Here is a 19,149-nt window from a genome sequence, read left to right as displayed (position 1 = left end):
CTCTCAATTTATAGGTTTCTAGCATCGGGAGCCAAAATGCCAAAAAGTAGCCTCGATCGATTGAGTTAGGGGTCAACCGGTTGACTAGCCGTTGGGTAATAAATGCGTGGCAAGTGACCGTTAGTCCTCGACTGGACCTTAATTGGATCTCGATCAAGAAGGCATGTTCCTCGATCGAGAAGGCATGTTCCTCGACTAGGAATGCAAGGAACTGGAAGAAAGAGAAGGTTTTTTGCATCTCTCAACCGGACCTCGACCGGGAAGGCATAATCGATCGACTAGTACCCTAATTGGTTAAGCCAGTTGGCCAATGCCTCGACCAGTTCACCATTTTTTGTCCAAAAACCTATCTTTTTCTGGTTTTTCACTTCTAACACTTAGGCAAGGTCTTTAGGTAAATTAATAAGTCAATATTGAAACAATTTTCCTAAGGTTCATTTGATAAAACTCGGATTTTGATGAAAATGTAACTTTAATGAATAAATCAAAATTTTAAAGATGCATGAAAAGATATGAAAATCCTAAGTGCACCCATACATTCATCTTTCATAAGTTTCTTATGATTAAAGAGTCTTCCAATTGTCTTGATCTCGCATCCATTGGGTCATTTAATGAATTTCCAAACTAACACATGAAATTCTTTATAATTCAAACCAATTAGCAACTTAACCATGATTTGTTATCATCAAAACAAAATTAGAAGAACCCTTAGGCTAACAAAACCAAAAAATTTTATTACAAAAAATATAAACATTTATATTGTTAAAAAAGGTAGAAAAAATATTTTTATGAAAGGGAAGTGAAAGAGGAAAGGGAGAGTGAGAAGGAAGTGGAAAGTGAAAGAGAAATGGAGAATAGCAGGAAATGGTATTTTAGGAATATATGAAAAACTTTGAAGTGTTTTTTCAAAGAAACACCTCCCAAGTGCTTCTCTAAAAAACACTTCAAGTGTTTTTCTAAATTTTCAAAAGTGTTTTTTAGAATATTGCCAAACGCCTATTTTTTTTTTACCTTAAAAATGCTTTTAAGCGTTTTTAGGGTTAGAAACACTTTTAAAAAGTATTACCAAATGAGCTCTTCAAATTTTAAAAGTGATTTTTAACATTTAAAAAACTCTTTGAAATTAAATTTTATCTTATAAACTGGTTTAAGTTAAAAGATAATAAAAATGATAAATTTTTAGGTGGAGAGCTTCTTATTAGTAATTGATCATTAAAATATTAAATTTTATCTATATTATATATATAAAAAAAAATATGATCACTAGTAAAATAAACATTAATATTATGTAATCAACATGAATTTATTATCAAAGTACATGATTATGAATTTATTAACCCTTTTATATAAAAGAGTTATTAATATTATATAAACAAATGAGAGTTGTAATTTAAAATAGAACTTTTATTTTTTAATCCCTTCAAACATACATGAATATGATTTAATATTAAAGATACAAACAAGGTTTGAAAAATCAGAAAATTTCACCAATTTCGGTGAAGTATCAAATATCAGAGGTGGTCGAAACAAAATCGACGATCAATTATAAATTGACTGAAAAATCTCCAAAAAAATAAGTGATATTGAAGAAATATCGGTGATATTTTGGGAAAATCCTGAAATTTCATCGAAAAAATTGACGATGTAGGCACATGCACATGGGGAGGTGCTTTTCCAAAAAACCTCAAGCGGTTTTTTCAAAAAGTCATTTTTTTTTTAAATTTTTTCCAAATTATCTTTTATTTTAAATTTACATCACCCTTTTATTTTCTATTATTCTTTTATTTTTAATTATTTTTCATATTTATCTCATTAATCCTATTTTAAAAAATTATTATCACTTCACTTTAATTTTTTATATTTATCCTTCTAATTTTATTCAATTTTAAATATTTTTATTTCAAAATATTAAAAATATAAATTTATTCAAAAAATTTTAATAGCAAAAAATTGTCACCACAAATTTGTAACAAAATTTTAGAAATTAAATCTCAAACAAAATATTTTATGTAAATCAATATAATTTTTTATTTAAAATGTAATAAAACATGTTTTAATAAAAGTAATTTTTAATTTTTAAAATAAATGAATATAAATATATTTAAGGAATTTAAGTCAATATTTTCTTAAAAAAAATTGATAAACATTATCTTTCATCATACCTATATCAATTACACTAACAAAATAACTTTAATACGTATGTATTCTTGCTTATTTTATAATTTTTCTATTTGAAGTTTTTGTAACCATTTCATGAATTTTTAATCATTTTTGTCCTACCGATATTTTTGTCATCCGTAAAATCCAAGTGTCGATATATCCATATTTATCGATATTTCAAACCTTGGTACGAGATAATAAATGTTAATATTATGTAATCAAATTAGAGACTAGAAAGAATTATTTATTATATCAAAGATACTTGAATATAAAAGGATAATAAGTGTGAATATTATGTAATCAAGCAAGAGATACAAATTTAATAGAGGACTTATTTTAACTTTTCAATATCTATAAGAACATTATTCGAACATGCATAAATATGAATTTCTTATTAATTTATTTATTATAAACATGAATAAATATGAATTTATTATTACTTTATTAAATCAAATATTTTATACTTAAAAAGCCATTACAAATAATTTTCAGATTTTCTTCTTCAAATTAATACTGATATAAATAAAGGTTTATATGATCATTACAAAAAAGAAGGGGACAAAAGCAGAGTCAGACATGTATAAATATCCCCAAAATGGATTCAAAATTAAGGAATGGAAAAGGAGGCGCTATTAAGGCCCATAATCCTAGTGGTCTGACATGGGTGTTGGGGCAGGTCCATTATAGCTGTCAGCCCAAATAAGAATTAAGCGGAGCCATTATAACACATTAGCACCGTCTGTTAGTGTCCCACATCGCTCCCAGACAGAAGAACCTCCAAAAAACTTGCTTATAAAATATCTGTCAACGTTTGATCGAAGACATGGAGCCGTGTGGGGAGCACAAAGCGAACTATTCTTTCGCCTTTTACTAAAGAATACCGTGTGCCCCCCATCCAAAACGGCATACATTTATTTTTGGAGGAGCCGTTCCATAAATGGTTTGGCTCCCTATCAAACAATATAAATAATTTGTATTCATTTGTTTAATATATGAAGTGTCAGGATTTTTTTATAACCATATATCGAAATAAAAATTCGAAATCCTAAAACTTTTAGCAGCTATAATCATAAACTTATAAATGGATTTGGTACCCATCATGTTAATGATTTTAAAAAGTGTTTTTAATAAATAAAAAATATTTAAAAAGTATTTTTGAAAAAAAAATTAAAAATGTATTTGACAGTGATTTTAGAAAGTATTTCTAATATTTTTAATATTGAAAAGATAAAAATTTTCAAATGTTACAAATGATAGAAACACTTATTAGAATTACTGTCATGCATTATAATCAATTAGTATTGAAAAGTCACTTGTAATATTTTTTTTGAAAAAACACTTGATTGCTTAAAAATATTTCTAAAAAAAATACTTTTACTAAAAACACTTCGAGAAGAAACACTCAAACACTTCAATGATTTCAACCCCCTTTTCCCGATTTTCTTTCCAAGTATGCTTGTTTTCACAATTTCTTTTTAATTATTAATATTTCAATAAGTATTGTAAAGTTCAAGTAATATATAATTTTTTTAGTCAATTATCTAAATGTGTCATGTGACAAATCTTACACATAAAGAAATTTTGCATAATTTGGCTAAGAGCATCAATGAGTTATAATATGTTTCAAATAATTCTAGAAAGTATTTTTAATCATTCTAAAATTTAAAAATTATTATCAAAAAAGTTTTTTTCAATTGATAAAAAGATTAGCAATGTTTCCTACCATCCCTATGAAATAAGCTCTTATTCATTTTATTTTATTTTTTTAAAAAAAGGCTTATTTGCTTTGCAAGTTCCCAACATTGCTTGCTCTAAGTTGGTCCTTTTACAGGCCGGCCACATATCACAACTCAAATTCCCGAAAAAAAAAAAACAAAAAGAAAAAAAATATCTTCATTTGTTTTTCACTCGCCTCTCTTCTTGCATTCATTAGTTGCCATTAAAAGCAAAAATGGTTTTGATATTAGTGTGGGCTAAAAAGGCATACGAAATAAAACAAATGTGGTTATAGATTTATTTGTAAATAAAATTTTAAAATTATCAAATCATAACAAATACTTATTTTATTTTGTGATCATTATTTAGTTCAGTCTCAATTAATTAACATAAATATTCATTAAAATTTTTATTAAATAAGTTCAAAATAATAGTAATTTTTTGGAAAAGTAAATAATCATTCTTAATCTTTTTTAAAAACATTTTTTTTCCTTTTCATAATTCTTTAACTCCTTAATATAGACTTGAAAAATTGAATAATACAACTATGTTTCATAGGGTCATTTTTAATGTTAGATTAATTAAAATTTATAGCGGACATGATCTAGTGTAAATACTAAGTGCTAAAGGTTACAATTTTTTAAAACTTTTAGGGAGAATTACCTATAGTGCGGGCTACGGGGTGATGACTACCCAAAAGGTCATCAACTTTGATAAGTCTTTAAATAAGAATTATTATTATTATTATTATAAATAGTCTATCAAATAAGAATAATATTAATACTAATACATATAAATAATATAATAATTAATTATAATTATTGTTTCTTTAATTATTATCTTAATGATATTATAAATAACTTATCCAAGATAATAATAATAATATATAATATAAGAATTTTACAAATTACCGTTTCATTCTGATAATTAAAAATATAAAGTTAATATATTTTTTATTATATAAATTTCATAAATTTTGAAATGTTTAATTTTTCAATATAACTATTAATGACAACAATTTTTATAACGAAAATCATAAACTTTAAAAAAAAATGTCTTCCAAGGTTAATCTATAGTAAAGAGAATTTTAAGGTGTATAGGGCAGCTATTTACAAGTGCTTGTTGAAAAAGAATTAAACATTAAATTAAGTTATATCTTAATATATTATTATGGACCCCGCATTTCGATTGCTCGATGCGTTTCCCACTCGATGGCAAAACTCGATTTTTATTATTTGAAAAAATTGATTTTTATTGATTATTTGAAAATGACTTGGAGTCGCCACTTATTTTTGTTTTATTTTTAAAAGGGTAAACAAAATAAGAAAGAAAAACCCTAAGTGTGACTCCTTATTTTGGAAAAAGCGGTCTGTGAAAAATCGGATCGGGTTCGGGGGTCAGGTTACTTATCGGGAAGGTACGGTAAAGACCGTAGCACCCCTCTAAGTCCCTAAAGTCGGGTCTCTACTACTAAAATGAAGCTGACATGGCAATCAATGAGAAAATCAATGAATACTCGAATCGATCATGCACATATGAGTATCAAAATATGCAATGGAGGATAGCCGAAGAGAAAGTGGATGCGTACCTGATTAGCAAACGGCAACGCGCTATCACAAAATGGGATTAGTGCATAGTAATGAATATAAAATATAGCCTGCGAGTCACTAAACAGATAAAGAACCATCAACAACACACATGGCATTTCATTCAAATTCAGTTTTATTTTGATGAAAATTTATTTGATGTTGGGCCCCCACCAAAGCCCTTTTATTTTGCATGAATCAATTCCATAAATTCCATCACTTGGAATTACGGAATTTAATTCTTACTTATTTTTAAAAACATTTTAAAAACAAAGAAAATGCAAAAGTGGCTTGCCGGAAAGAAAATGACAACCAAATTTTATTAAAAATGAGATGTTGGTATCTAAAAACCCTAAGGATGGAAAATTTGATGACTTGAAAACATTTTAAAAACCAAAAGTTGGAAAAACATTTCAAAACGGTGTTGGAAATTATTATTTTGAAATTAGAGGGAAAGAGTTTGAGGGATGGCACGTGGCTCAGAAGGGTGGCCATGCATGCCAGGCTAGAAAGAAAGAATGGGTCCTAAAGATGCCACAGATACATCCCATTAGATATGACTTAGCAACCACTCGTTTCCAATGTTCATAGTCCGCAGTGAAATCCCCAGGTGCTGCTCTGCCATAAACCCCAACCTGGGAACTCGTCAACCAGTATGGAGTTTTATCCAACCTTGCAGGCCATAGCTCTGGCCATTGAGAGCCGCGTTTCAATGTATCAACTAGCACTTTGTGCATACATGCTCGTAATGGGACATTCCAGGCAGCATTTGCATCTTCTAAATCAGCACAGATTGGAGGTTCATTTTCATGACAACTGCAGGCTTCTCAAGCCCATCGCTTCCAACCACTGGTTCAACACATAAAGAGTCTCATCTACAATAACAGCTGAACCTGTCATCCTAACACCATGTCGACATCAGCCTGCTGCCATGTGCCATGAGATGGATTGTAAACAACTGCATGCACATGAGAAGTCAAGCCAGAAGTGCCGCAGCGGATATAAATCTTCTCATCCAAAACTATGGAATCTTCAATGTCAGGCACGATGTTAGGGTCTTGAGGAGGTGGCGCATACCCATATGCCTCGTATATTTGAGCATACCCATAATATCCACCATTGAAATCAATGCAGCAACCATGCAGACTGTATTCTCCCTGCAAGTCAGATCCGAAAACCATTGGCAGCAACAGAAGAAGCTCCCAAGCATTCAAACTGGAAGTATGGATACTAACGTCCAATCTGCTTTCAACAATATGCTACTGGTTGCGTTCTTTTTGCTTCCATCATTAAGCTTGCTCTCAGCCGTAGGTGACAAGCTAGTTGGACTGCTCACAAGCCCAAATACAAGACCAGGTATCCTCTGACTGCAGCCTGTATTATAGCTGCTGCAACGTCCATGCGGGATGAATTAGATCTTCGTGGAGCCTTGAAGCCTCGACAGCGACGGAGAGGGAACCCAACTCTAACATTCTCATCATCGTAACCTGGTATACAGTGCCAAACCCGGAGCCGTCATGATTGCGGGGAGCGGAATGATGATCGCTCTGATATAAGATGGAGCGGTTATGCTTCGTTCCGCAATGTGAAGCAATATCTTTGACGGGCGAGGAAGAGGGCATGGGGTGCTGCTGAACTTGAGCATGAGAAACGACAGCGTCCTCCTCAGTGTTGGCACGACACCCAGACAGGAAGAGTCATTCCACACGAGAATTTGCATGGTTTCTTTCTAACTGAACTTCCTCTGCTGATGAACCAGGATTCTCAGCAAAGAACTACTCTCAGAATACATCAGTGACCCTAGTTGGGACAGGAGATGGAGCCCCAAAACAGTAGTAACATCGAGCTTCTCTGTGGTCACGGGTTGTAATTTCACCTTGCTCATGCTTCTTTCCCATCTCTTGGCAACCTCGGCTTTCTTGAAAATCTGGCATGTGTCTTTCAGCAGTTACATGAGCATCGATGCACTGAATGAACTTCCAAGCTGCCCCTGCTGGTTCAAGCACAGTAAAGGGAGCATCCCAAGGGTGATGAATCCACTCAGTGGGCACTCTTGCCAGCTCGGGCAGCCAATGTCTCACATATTCACCCTCTGGATCATAATTGGAGCTTTGATTCTCTGCCACTTCAGCACCAAAATCTGCCCAGCTCAATGTCCCCGTCATCTGAGCATCTACCTTGCCCAGAACCTTTCTTCCTTTGATACTGAGATACATCACCATGTAGTGCATAAAAGTTTGATGGGCTATGCACTTACTACCCTGGACTCTGATGTGTGCGTAGAAAAGAATTGCTTGGGTTGAAGCCTTCAGCTGGGAGCCAGGAATCTGACTTGACTGCTGTAACTTCTTCATGCACAAACATGGAGGTCGATGGTGAGGAACCTTGTTCAGAAACATCCTTAAAGGCATTCCTGAAGACCCTCCTTGGACTGAAACTGCATTTCAATAGCTGTAACTGTGATAGTCTCTACTGAATCTGTATGTCTTCTTGTTAGTGTTGGCCTTGCCTCGGCTCCAGATAGGACTTGGTCTGCTTGTTTTGCCATTATTGAGATTGATCTGCTGGAACTCAGTTCTCCCATGTTGATTTTCAGCATACATATTGTGTAGTTTCTCTACCTTTTGCAACCCAGAAAAGGTTGTATTGAACCTCACCACCATGATGCTCTGAGGGGCAGCTTTCCCTCGGCATATTTAGGTCTTTCCCCCCATCAATCCAGATGTTGAATTCCACTTCATTCTTCCCATGCAATTCGTTGAACCTCTCATTCACTTCCTTGTATGAACTACAGACTGCTTCATGGTCTGCAAAGCAGCTTCAAGTTTCTCCTGCAGATCCTCAATCACTTTGGTAGCAGCCTTAATGGAACTAGCAACAATATCACAAATACCGAAGCCATCATGAGGGCCAGATGAGATGGCAGAGAATCGATCAGCGTCAAGTCTTCCAGCGACACGCGTCGACTGGAGAAACGGCGGTCAGAGTCGATAGCTGAGGGCACGACGCAGTCAGAGTGGAAGCGTTTCGCCGCCGGCGGCACACAGCTTTGCTTGCTTTATTTCTAGGAGACAAATTAAGTGTGTCTCTTAAACTATTGGTGGCTGCACCGGTTTGTGAGTGGGAGGATTGAGTCTCGTTGGAACTTGGCTTTGCTTTCAGCTAGACTGAATGAGTCAACTGATGAGAGTCTGGACAGTTGTCCCTGTACTCTAGGACCCATTGTGTCTCTTTCTGCTATCTCGTTAGACTTTTGAAGTATATTACTACTCCTCGCTTTAAGAATACGCAGAACAGATCCAGATTCCAGGGCCTTCTTCAACTGGGTAAAGCAATCATCACACACGCGATATGGCTTGTTCATGTTTGGAGCAAAAGAAGTTTTCAGAGATTTCCTACTGCTTCAACAAGTGTTGGAATCTTTCCATCAGCTACAGGACTTCCCAGCTGTCCATACACAGCACTCCCCATTGCTGCTAGATTTCTTCATGCACGAGAATTCCAGCTTTAAGACGAGCATGCTCATTTAAAATATCCATAGTTTCAATAAAGTCAACACGTTTGTCTCATTTTGAGTTCCCACAGCAATTTTATTTAAATTCTAGTTTATCAGAGCATACTTCCTTTTCCATCATAAACAACAACTCCATCTTTATTTCCAATGCCAAGGGCAGAAACAACAACTGCAAAAGCTTTCTCCGATGGCAACCTGTGTGGCTGATTTGTGGTTTGGTCTGATATGTCATTAACATCAAAGAAAAAAAGGCACCTGGAATGTGGGCATCCTGAAACTCCTGAAGTGGATTTCTCTGCTCATCCGGCATGTATCAAAACGCATCCAGCACCTTCAATACCACCGGTGGGACATCTCAATATTACACAGTCATATCTGGTGTTTCATAACTGTGCATGGATGAGCATAACTCCGGTCAAGACCTGTCAGTCCCATAGTCAAAGAACCTTTTGCCCAGCAAGATTCTTTTCAAATGAGGAGTCAATTTTTCTGGTGTCACATGGCAATAGTATCAGGCAACGTATCCACCCAGCAACTGCACACTCAGGACCTTCTTACCCTGATGAACACGTCATCTTTGTGCCTAAGTATTCACCAAGCACTCTCCTACTGGAAATGATCCTCTGTAACTCCTTGCTTCCAAAGGTGGAAATGAGGAAAATAACACAGTCCAGGTATGGGTACTAGAAACAAGGTAGACAACAAAACAGAGTGCAAGCAACAGGAATAACATGAATTCATACAAGCCTCATTTCATATATTAATCAATGAGCTCACATGAGGATGGGTGAAATCAAATGAGTACCAAATAAAAATCAAAACAAGGTTACAAATATCTCATGGGGAAACTGGAACAGAGCCAAACAGGTCCTCAACAAAAATCATTAAAGAAAGAGATATGAGCATGCTTACTCCCAACCAACAAAAGTCATCCAAGAATCAACAAAAAAAAGAGAAGAAAAACTTACCGGTAGAAGCGAATGAGAAACCCACAATAAACATACTTGAAGCTCCTCTCCAGCTCAAGAGATCCCTCTCTCTGGTTCTCTGCTCCAGAAAGTCCTCTGTTTTTCTCCTCCTTCTAAAAGCACTCTCTGGAATCCTCTCTATCTTGACCTCCAAGCCAAAAGAATTCCCCCTCGCAGCTCTCTCTCGCAAAGTTAAAACCCTCTTCTCCTCACTAACAGCCACAGCAATGGGATCTCTCCACAGGAAAATCCTTCTCCTCTCACAGCAATGGGATCTCTCTACAGGAAAATCCCTCTCCCTTTACTCTCATCAATGGGAAAATCCCTCTATCTCTCACGCTCTGCTCAAAACCAAACCTCTCCCCCTGCCTGAAAAATCTCTCCGACCAGCATGAAAAGCCTCCCCACTTGCAAGAGACGCTCCCCCTCTAACAGACTCTGAACGCCCTCTGCATATCCTCCTCCAGGTTGCACTAACGGCCAGCAGATTTTCTCAGAATCAACTTTACAGGTGTCAACCCCTGATTGCTCCTCCAACTCCACTATTGTGATTCTCTAGCAGCTAGTCAAAATGTGACACGTGGCTTCCCCCAGATGGTGACACCTGGCTAAAAGCAAGCTGCAGAAAATGAGCCCCAAATGGGGGTCTACAAATAAGCTGACATGACAATCAATGAGAAAATCAATGAATACTCGAATCAAATCATGCACATATGAGAAACAAAGCATGTATAAAGAATGAGCAAAATATGAATAGATGCGTACTTGGACGGCAATCACGAATGCGCTATCATGAAACATGGTTAGTGAACAATGAACATATATAATTAAGCGCATATCAAGGAATAGAGTAAATCAATCATGCATGACAAATAAATCAATCAATCAATCATGGAATCTCATATGTAGGGCCCCCACCAAGACCCAATTCATTTTTGCATGAATTAATTCCATAAATTCCCTTGCTTGGAATTACGGAATTTTATTCTAGCTTATTTTAAAACATTTTGAAAATATGAGGAGTTGTGAAAATTGCTTGTCAGGGAGAAAAGTGACAACAAATTTTTATTAGAAAGTGGAAACTTTTGGAACCTAAAGATTCCAATGAGGAAACATGAGAGGATTGGAATTATTTGAAAACCAGATTTTTGAGAAAATGCTTGCAAAATGGGATTAGGAACAGTTATTAAAACAGAGAATGAGGAAGTAAAAGGTGGTGGCACATGGTCAAAGGCTGCATGTCCTAGGTGGCCATGCAAAGAGTGCGGTCTCCTGTAGCTTTTGTAGGATCCATTCTCTCCCCACTTCTCATCCCATGAGTTCTTTACGATCCAGTAAGGCCTGCCCTTCATCCGGATGGGATCATGGCCTGTTGAACCATGCCCCACCAGTAACACTCCATGAGCCATCCTCTCAGAGCATACGTATGGGCGTGACACTTCCCCAATATGTGTCTGCATGAACACTGTATTGATGCCCACTACCATTTGACCATTTTTCACAAGATTAGCGGCAATCTGATCTTCATCAAGGAATGAACCAAAAGCTTTGGCTGCATCGGGCTTCTGGAGAAGAACTGTTTTGATTGCATTCAATATCTCATCCACGGATCTTTCTGTGCTAATGCATTCTGAAATAACCTCCCATCTTCAAGACGTTCCTTTGGGATATTTCAGCATCCCTTTTATCAAGAGCCCAACTTCTTCTCTATCCCAAGGTTTCTCCTTGTTCTCATACTTGGCTAATGGGATATTTCCATTAACTTCCACAAAACCATTCTGCTGTAGATTCTTCTCACTTTGTTTCTTACCTGTCGAATCATTATTGCTTCCACGTTGACATGCTGAAACCTGAGTTGAAGTCCAAATGAAGATTCCTATTGGAATGGTGAACAAGTCTATCATGGCATCCATAATATGAATAAGGTCAGTCTCCTTGTTCTGTTCCTCCCTCCAATTAAACCAAACACAGTCTGAGGTACCATAACCTAGATGGGTGCAGTGCTCATGAAAGCTACTGATGGGCCTGACCAAGCGTGCATCCCACCTGTCACTCTCTAGCATCGTCTAGTAGACTATTCAAGGCTAGGAACCAACCCAAAGCTGGTAGCATGCACACCGAAGTGGGCCTGCATGTGGATTCTGGTACCAGGTAGCCAAAAGCCACTATTCGGATCCAAATACTTGCCCCCATTTTTTGTAATTCTTAAACAGTTTCTTCATCACTTCTGTCGGTGCAGGTTCATCCAATTTGGGTTTAATATGATTATGTCTGCATCAGATCCAGCAAGTATTGCTCCTTTCCTAGGATACATGTTGAAGATTCTAGCACATTCAGTGCTTGTTATCCGGACATAATCAGTGACTGAGATTTGGCCAGACTCCACCATTGTGTCTCAAACCAGATACATCATCTCCTCAATACCATTAACACCACTAGGAATTTTTCGGAAATCATTCATTCCAAAAGCTTTCTGTGTGGAATTGAAGGCACAATGATCAGTCCCTACAAGCTGCAGATTTCCAGTTGAAAAAGCAGCTTGACGGGCCTAGTCATGTCCCGAGTCATGCCTGAGGAAGTTGCTACAGCGCCTGCCTTGCTCCTCAATGTATTAGCTGACTTGTATATCTCATGTTCCATGGACAAACCAACTGGAAAATTCAGCCATCCTCGTGTACATGTCCAGTCCATCACATCATGCTTTGCAATCAGTGCAGGGTATATTTTTCCATTCGTTTCCTCACTAAGACGCAATCTGATCTCGGTTCCACTTCCAAGTGATTCATTCCATGCATCCTCAGAAGTTGCAAAGGCCCTATCTGCTTCGTCATCAACACGCCGCGACAGTTCCTTTTGAAGAGTATGTTCACTAATCTCATCATTCTCCACATTGCCACGTTCAGAGATCTTCAACTTTGCTTTCAATCTAAGTAGTGGCCCTTATCATGAGGTAACAGAACATGATTCTTCTATTTCCTCCCAGATATTGACATATTCCTTGTGGCTCCTAGTTTAGGATTCATGCCCAAAAACCCTTCTTCAATTTTCTCCTCTTCTTGGCCTGCTCCGCTTCCCATTACCATGGCTGTATGTCTCGCAAAAACAGCATGAAACCGAGACCTTCTAAGTCTTCTAGGTCAGTTACTTCGTTATCAAGCTGCCACCACGTATCACCCTTGAAGGCGCGCTCTTGGCTGTTGATTTCACAGTGTTTGTGGCTTCCTCTGCTATTTGGTAGGATGGTAGGGCTTCATGCATGTGAGAGAGAGAATGGGCAACAAGTGGGTAATACAGAGAATGAGGGGTGGATATGAACATGAAGGGCACGGGATGTCATGGATGAAGTGCGGCCCCGGGTAGAGAGAGAAGGTAAGAAACGTGGGTAATATAGATATGAGAGCAATGGGTTTGATGGCCGTGAATTCATGTAGCACAAATTGGCCATGGGTGCATGCATGGGACGGGAGATATGGGGTGAGCTACAGCCGTGGGTGCAGGGTGGTATAGAGAGAGAAAAGGTAGTGGGATGAGTGTATGGCTTTAGAGGGAGGAATGGGTATGAGATGGGTGATGTGATCACGGGATGGGTATGATGGTATGGGGTTGAGTGAAATGGGTTTAGTGGAGTGGCTTAATGGGTATGTAGAGGTTAGTGAGAGAAAAGGTGGTGCGGCTAATAGGGGTGAATATCGGTGTGGACATGAGGGGTATGACATGGATGTGAAAAGGTGGGCGTGATGATGGATATAATGGGCATGACGAATTCATGCATTGAGGAGGTCATATTTCAGTCATACTGACGAACCATGGCTGCAATATTATCTTGTAATGGTCCTCAAATGATAACTGAAATGCAGCAATCAAGACTGATGGCATTATGATGAAACCCTGCAACTTGATTTGTTATTGGGCCCACATCAAGGCTAGACATCAGAAACTCCACAACGGTAAGGCCCATGAATGACACGAGGTTTAACCGGTCCTATTTCACAAGCTTTCCTTCATACAAAGTTTCTTTCCAAAGCAAAGGATGGCACCAGTTCTCACAATCTTCACTAATTTGACACCAATCTTCATTTGAGGCAAAATATGCAAACATTTTTCACTAACAATTTCTTCATGGTGAACAGTAGTCGTCCTTGCCTTGTGGGCAGGACTGTCAAGGTCTTTGTTCTCCTCAATAACTCTCCAGATTTGCCGAGCATCAAATGAAGAACCTGAAGTAGATACATCGGCTGACCGATTTCCAGCAGATGGCATTGAGAGAGATGATAAGTTTATGCCATGAGCACACCTTTCACGACACCTCAATGTATTCTCACTGTTATTGCCTCGGGTCCATGAAGAGGCTATAATGGTCCTGCAAGATCTAGAGCGAACAAGAAGGATGAGGATATAAGCTGTTCAGTCGACATCTAGGTGTCGCTATCCACAGTCATCTTCAGTCATGCATCCCAATGTAGCTTTCATACCATCCTGAGCTTTAACCATGTATGATCGAGTTAGGAAAAACCTTATAATACCAACAGAGTTGAAACCATGCCCCGATAGTCCCATGACGGCTTTAATCTCTGGTTCACCAGTGCCTGAGGACCCTTCATTAGTCGATGCAGTAGAGAAGAATTGCCACACCTCTATTGTCTGCGTATCTCTCTCTCGCTGGTCATGGCTTAGACCCAAGGAACAGAGATTCTGAGTGAGAGGATGAAAGGTTACCGAAGAGCTTTTGAGTTCCGTAAACCATTAATACCTCTCATGGCATCCCTAACTCTTGAATTCTGGTTCTCTGGATTATTCCATGGTCAAATCTCCTTCATTATAACCTCTTTCACTTGATATTATGACAAGGAATAAAACAGGCTTAAAGCCACACCTGGAAATTGTGAGGAGCATAATATAAACATGTGAGAACATCCACACATGGCATGTCCCAATGGAGCCCCACCCCGTTTTACTCTCGCTGCCACCAAAGGAGAATATAGCTTTCTGTATCAATGGCAAACCCAACAGCTAGAGTAGCGGCTGATGTAAACCAGGCATATGTCTTGTCCACTAAGGTCACAGATTTGAGGTAGTAAGCTAACGCGCAGCCCTCTCATTCTCAAGCACAGGTCAGAACAGGCAAACGATCATCCAGAGCAGATCCAAAAATATGAACCAGAGAGCAGAGATATGGGTTGAGGCACCGGAAATAGAGGTGAGAGAGCAAGACAAAACACAACTTACTTAAAACCCAATAGATAAGGTGAGCAGAACCATAGGGGGATCCCCCTTCATGTTGAAATCAAGGGTTCCCCAACCAGTGGTGCAACAAGACAAGTCATAACAAATATCAAGATGAAGGCATCAACAAAATTCCATCATAGGAGTGAGCCATATTCAGATAAACAATGTAAGAGAAAAGTAATACGTCATCACATGCTCAAACAATCACCCAATGCTCAGAAAATCAGAGATAACCATAGAAAAAAAAAAAATAGAAGATCAAAGAAAACAGAGTCCTGAGTGGAAATGATTAAAAAAAACTACATCAAACGTACCTGGAACTGCCCTCTCAGATTTCCTTTTCTTCCTTGTTACCCTAGACTCGTCTTCCAAATGCCTGAGTTCCTCCTTCTCTCAAGCTAAACTTTCCTCCCTTAAAGCTCTAATGTCTCTCCCTCTTACTCTCTCCTGGAAAAAACTCCCTGGAACCCCTTCAAAATATCTTCTCTCACTCTCTCAAGATAACTCTCTCTAGCAGCTTTTTTTCTTTCCTCTCACTGAACGAATCCCCTCCTCCCTGCAGCTGGCCTCCTCTCTTTCTCTGGTTATCTCTTAAAACCTCTTTCTGGTTCCTCTCTAAGCTTCAGAAATCTCCTCTCCTTTTTCCAGCTTGCCTCCCTCCCTCTCTCGTTATCCTTTTCAAGAATATCACCTAAAACTCTCTGCAATCCTTCCTCAAAAAAAAAAAAAAAAAACCGATACTCTCCTCATTATCTTCTCTCACCTATCCATTCTGCCATTAAGCGCATCCTTCTCATTACCCTTCATTACCCAATCTGTCACTTCAACTTTCGTATGCATCAAACTCATCCCCATGCTCTTCATTTTCATCTCGTATACATCACCTCACCCGACATCATCATTATCTTCAAGTGTTGGACAGGAAGCAGGAAAAACAAGCAAAGCCTTGGATCCATAAATCCCCCCCCCCCCCCCCCCCCCCCCCCCGCGCGCCGGTGCACACTCTCAAATCAGAAGTACAGCGTCTTATCATCCTGATCCCTTCTCCCCTTGACTCATCATTTTCTTTCTCCCATTCCTAGTTTCGAATCGAATGATCTTGCTCTAATGTGCGCCGTGTAATTCATCTCCATCACCATGTTAACACTTAACTTCTCTACCACCCCCCCCTATCATCATCAATACGGCCACAGATGGTGTCTCCATAATTTTGACATTGGCTCTGCTGAAAGTGGTTATTGTTGTCCTCTCATGAGATCCGGAAAATCTGGAACTTTAAAGAGGATGGAACCTTATGAGCCTATGCCCACCAAGAAGTTCCATGAAGAGCGAAACTGAGGAAAGTTACATGGGATAGCTAATTCAGCCGAGAGATAAGGTGATGCTGGCTGAAATTCAGATTGTCTAAGCTATTGACTGTCGTGGTTTTGGTGCGTCTGACACGCTAGTAGGCTGTACATGCCGCGATCCGTCATCCCAAAAGTAGCAAGATGGACGAGGCACTGGTGAGACCTGGTCGATTTGATCATCACATTTGCTGTCCCTAACCCAGGGAATCAGAGGAGGGCCAGTTTCTTCTCTGCATTTGTTTGAGAAACCAGCTGATCTAAATACTGGATCAGCAACTAAAGTGGTTTGCTACTGGTACATTGAGAACGTTGAAAAGGATATATCAGGTGCTGGAATCCTTTTTGCACCAGTCCACAAATGCTTCAAGGGTACGAGGCCTGTGGGTGGATACTTCGCCGAATCAGTTACTGATCTTAGAGAGTTGCAATCTTATGTTCGTATTTTTGTGGCTATGGAGTGGACAGGCTAGACAGAGATGATGAAACACCTGCAACCATGGCTCCATCAACAGCCTACATCACCTATTAGTGTCTGAGCAAATGTCGCCTTCTAGCCATGTGCCTAACACACCGATGCCGAGGAATCCAAGAAGCAGCTATCAACCATGTCATTGAAGTTTGAAGAGTCTCAGTGGCAGCCTCTAGTTTTGGTGGTCAAAAGCCAGATAAAAAAAGAACATTCTGAAGAGTATTGTGCATTATTTGAGACATTCAAACTCCCAGAAACGTCCTTTGCAATCTCAGCTTGTTGATGATAATGTTAAATCAGATGTTTTGGAATATGAAGTAAAAGTTTGTGATATATGTGGGGATGCCGGTCTGGAGGAACTGCTTTCTACTTACACCCAGTGCAATGAGGGTGGCGCGCAGCAGCAGCCCGACGTTACAGGTTGAAGGGTGCTTCTCAGAAAGAGTTTGCATTTTGACTACACTGAACCTCATCCCAAGGCTGTGTCCTCTCTTGATAGCGACAAGGGTAATAGTGGTCCATAATTTGTTGGATTTGAGAATTATCTTGTGATTTTAATGGAGGCAACCTGGGAAACATTTTTCTGAGCAAGCTGTAAAGTTCTATGTAGCAGAGGTTCTTCTTGCTCTTAAATACCTTCACATGCACGGGATTATTTGTCGTGACCTGGAACCAGAGAATGTCCTTGTGAGGGAAGACGAGCACATTATGTTTTCTGATTTCGACCTCTCTCTCCGGCGCGCAGTCAGCCCAACACTGGTCAAGTCCTCTTCTTTTGACACCAAGTCCTTATAAAAGGATCCAATATATGGTGTCCGACTTACATGCACTGAACCCTCTTAGATTCAGTCATCCTATGTGGCCCCAACAACATGTTTTTCCCCTCGCCTGTTTTCAAGCAAATCCATAAAGGACTATTCCCTAGCTCATGCTCTTTTTTCTCAGGCAGTAACTATGCTGGTGGTCAATGGAAAAACTGGGGAATCAAAAGAATACTCAGTGGAAAAGCTGGAGGGTTGAGAGAATACTTGGTGGAATTACTGCATGCAGAAGGTGTTAAATTTGAAGGTCATGGGCAAATCCAAGAAGCTTTGGCTGCTTATATCAATGCCCCTTTACTAGATCCGGTTATGTGCCTTGCAAGATCTTGATTGGTGCTCTGTTGTTGAAGATGGGCTCGAAGGCATTTCCTGCTGCGAGAAGCCTACTTTCAGATGCATTGGGGATGGAGCCTACCAACCGAATGGCTTGGTGCTACCTGGGAATGGCTCACAGAGACGATGGACGAATAGTTGATGCTACAGACTGCTTCCAAGCAGCCTCCAATCTTGAAGAATCCAATCCCCTCATTCCACCCTGGTCCTTGCACGTATCGAGTTGCATGACCACCTTTGGTCACGTGACATCTCCCTTTTTATCCTTTTCGACTTTGACAATAATTTTTCAGATTTCGTTTTTTTAAATAATTTCCCAGATCCTCATTTTTTTTAAGAAATAATCTCAACTCCAAAATTTTTATCCTTAGACTTCTCTTAGGTGCCAAAATCCCATTTTCAATAAAATTTGGTTGTCATTTTCTTCCGGCAAGCTACTTTTGCATTTTCTTTGTTTTTAAAATGTTTTTAAAATGTTTTTAAAATAAGTAAGAATTAAATTCCGTAATTCCAAGTGATGGAATTTATAGAATTGATTCATACAAGAATAAAACGGGCTATGGTGGGGCCCGACATCAAATAAATTTTCTTCAAAATAAGAGCGAATTTGAATGAAAGGCTATATGTGATATTGATGCTTTCTTTATCTTATTTGGTGACATAAGTGACATAATTGTGATCATTATTGTGCACTAACCCCCTCTCTTGATAGCGCATATTGGTTCGTCACCCAGGTACGTATTTTCTCACATCATGGTCACTCCTTATGCTTGTTTTAATTCTCATACGTGCATTATCGATTTGAGTATTCATTGATTTTCTCATTGGTTGCCATGTCAGCTTCATTTCATTAGTAGAGACCCGACTTTAGGGACTTAGAGTGGTGCTACGGTCTGTACCATACCTTCCCGATAAGTAACCTGACCCCCGAACCCGATCCGGTTTTTCATAGACCGCCTTTTCCAAAATAAGGAGTCATACTTAGGGTTTTTCTTTCTTATTTTGTT

General features: G+C 38.6%; 1 non-coding gene across 1 annotated transcript; it reads left to right on the top strand.

Moving 5' to 3' along the window:
- The first annotated feature begins 2,987 nt into the window (after positions 1-2,987).
- LOC132255245 (U5 spliceosomal RNA) lies at positions 2,988-3,104 on the top strand. Its single transcript, XR_009467908.1, has one exon. It is a non-coding gene; the product is annotated as a U5 spliceosomal RNA (small nuclear RNA).
- Positions 3,105-19,149: the final 16,045 nt, after the last annotated feature.

The sequence above is a fragment of the Vitis vinifera genome, chromosome 15, assembly GCF_030704535.1.
Source record: "Vitis vinifera cultivar Pinot Noir 40024 chromosome 15, ASM3070453v1".
NCBI classification, from domain to species: Eukaryota; Viridiplantae; Streptophyta; class Magnoliopsida; order Vitales; family Vitaceae; genus Vitis; species Vitis vinifera.
Note: the sequence above shows the minus strand (reverse complement) of the source record. Positions and strands in the feature narration are given on the sequence as shown.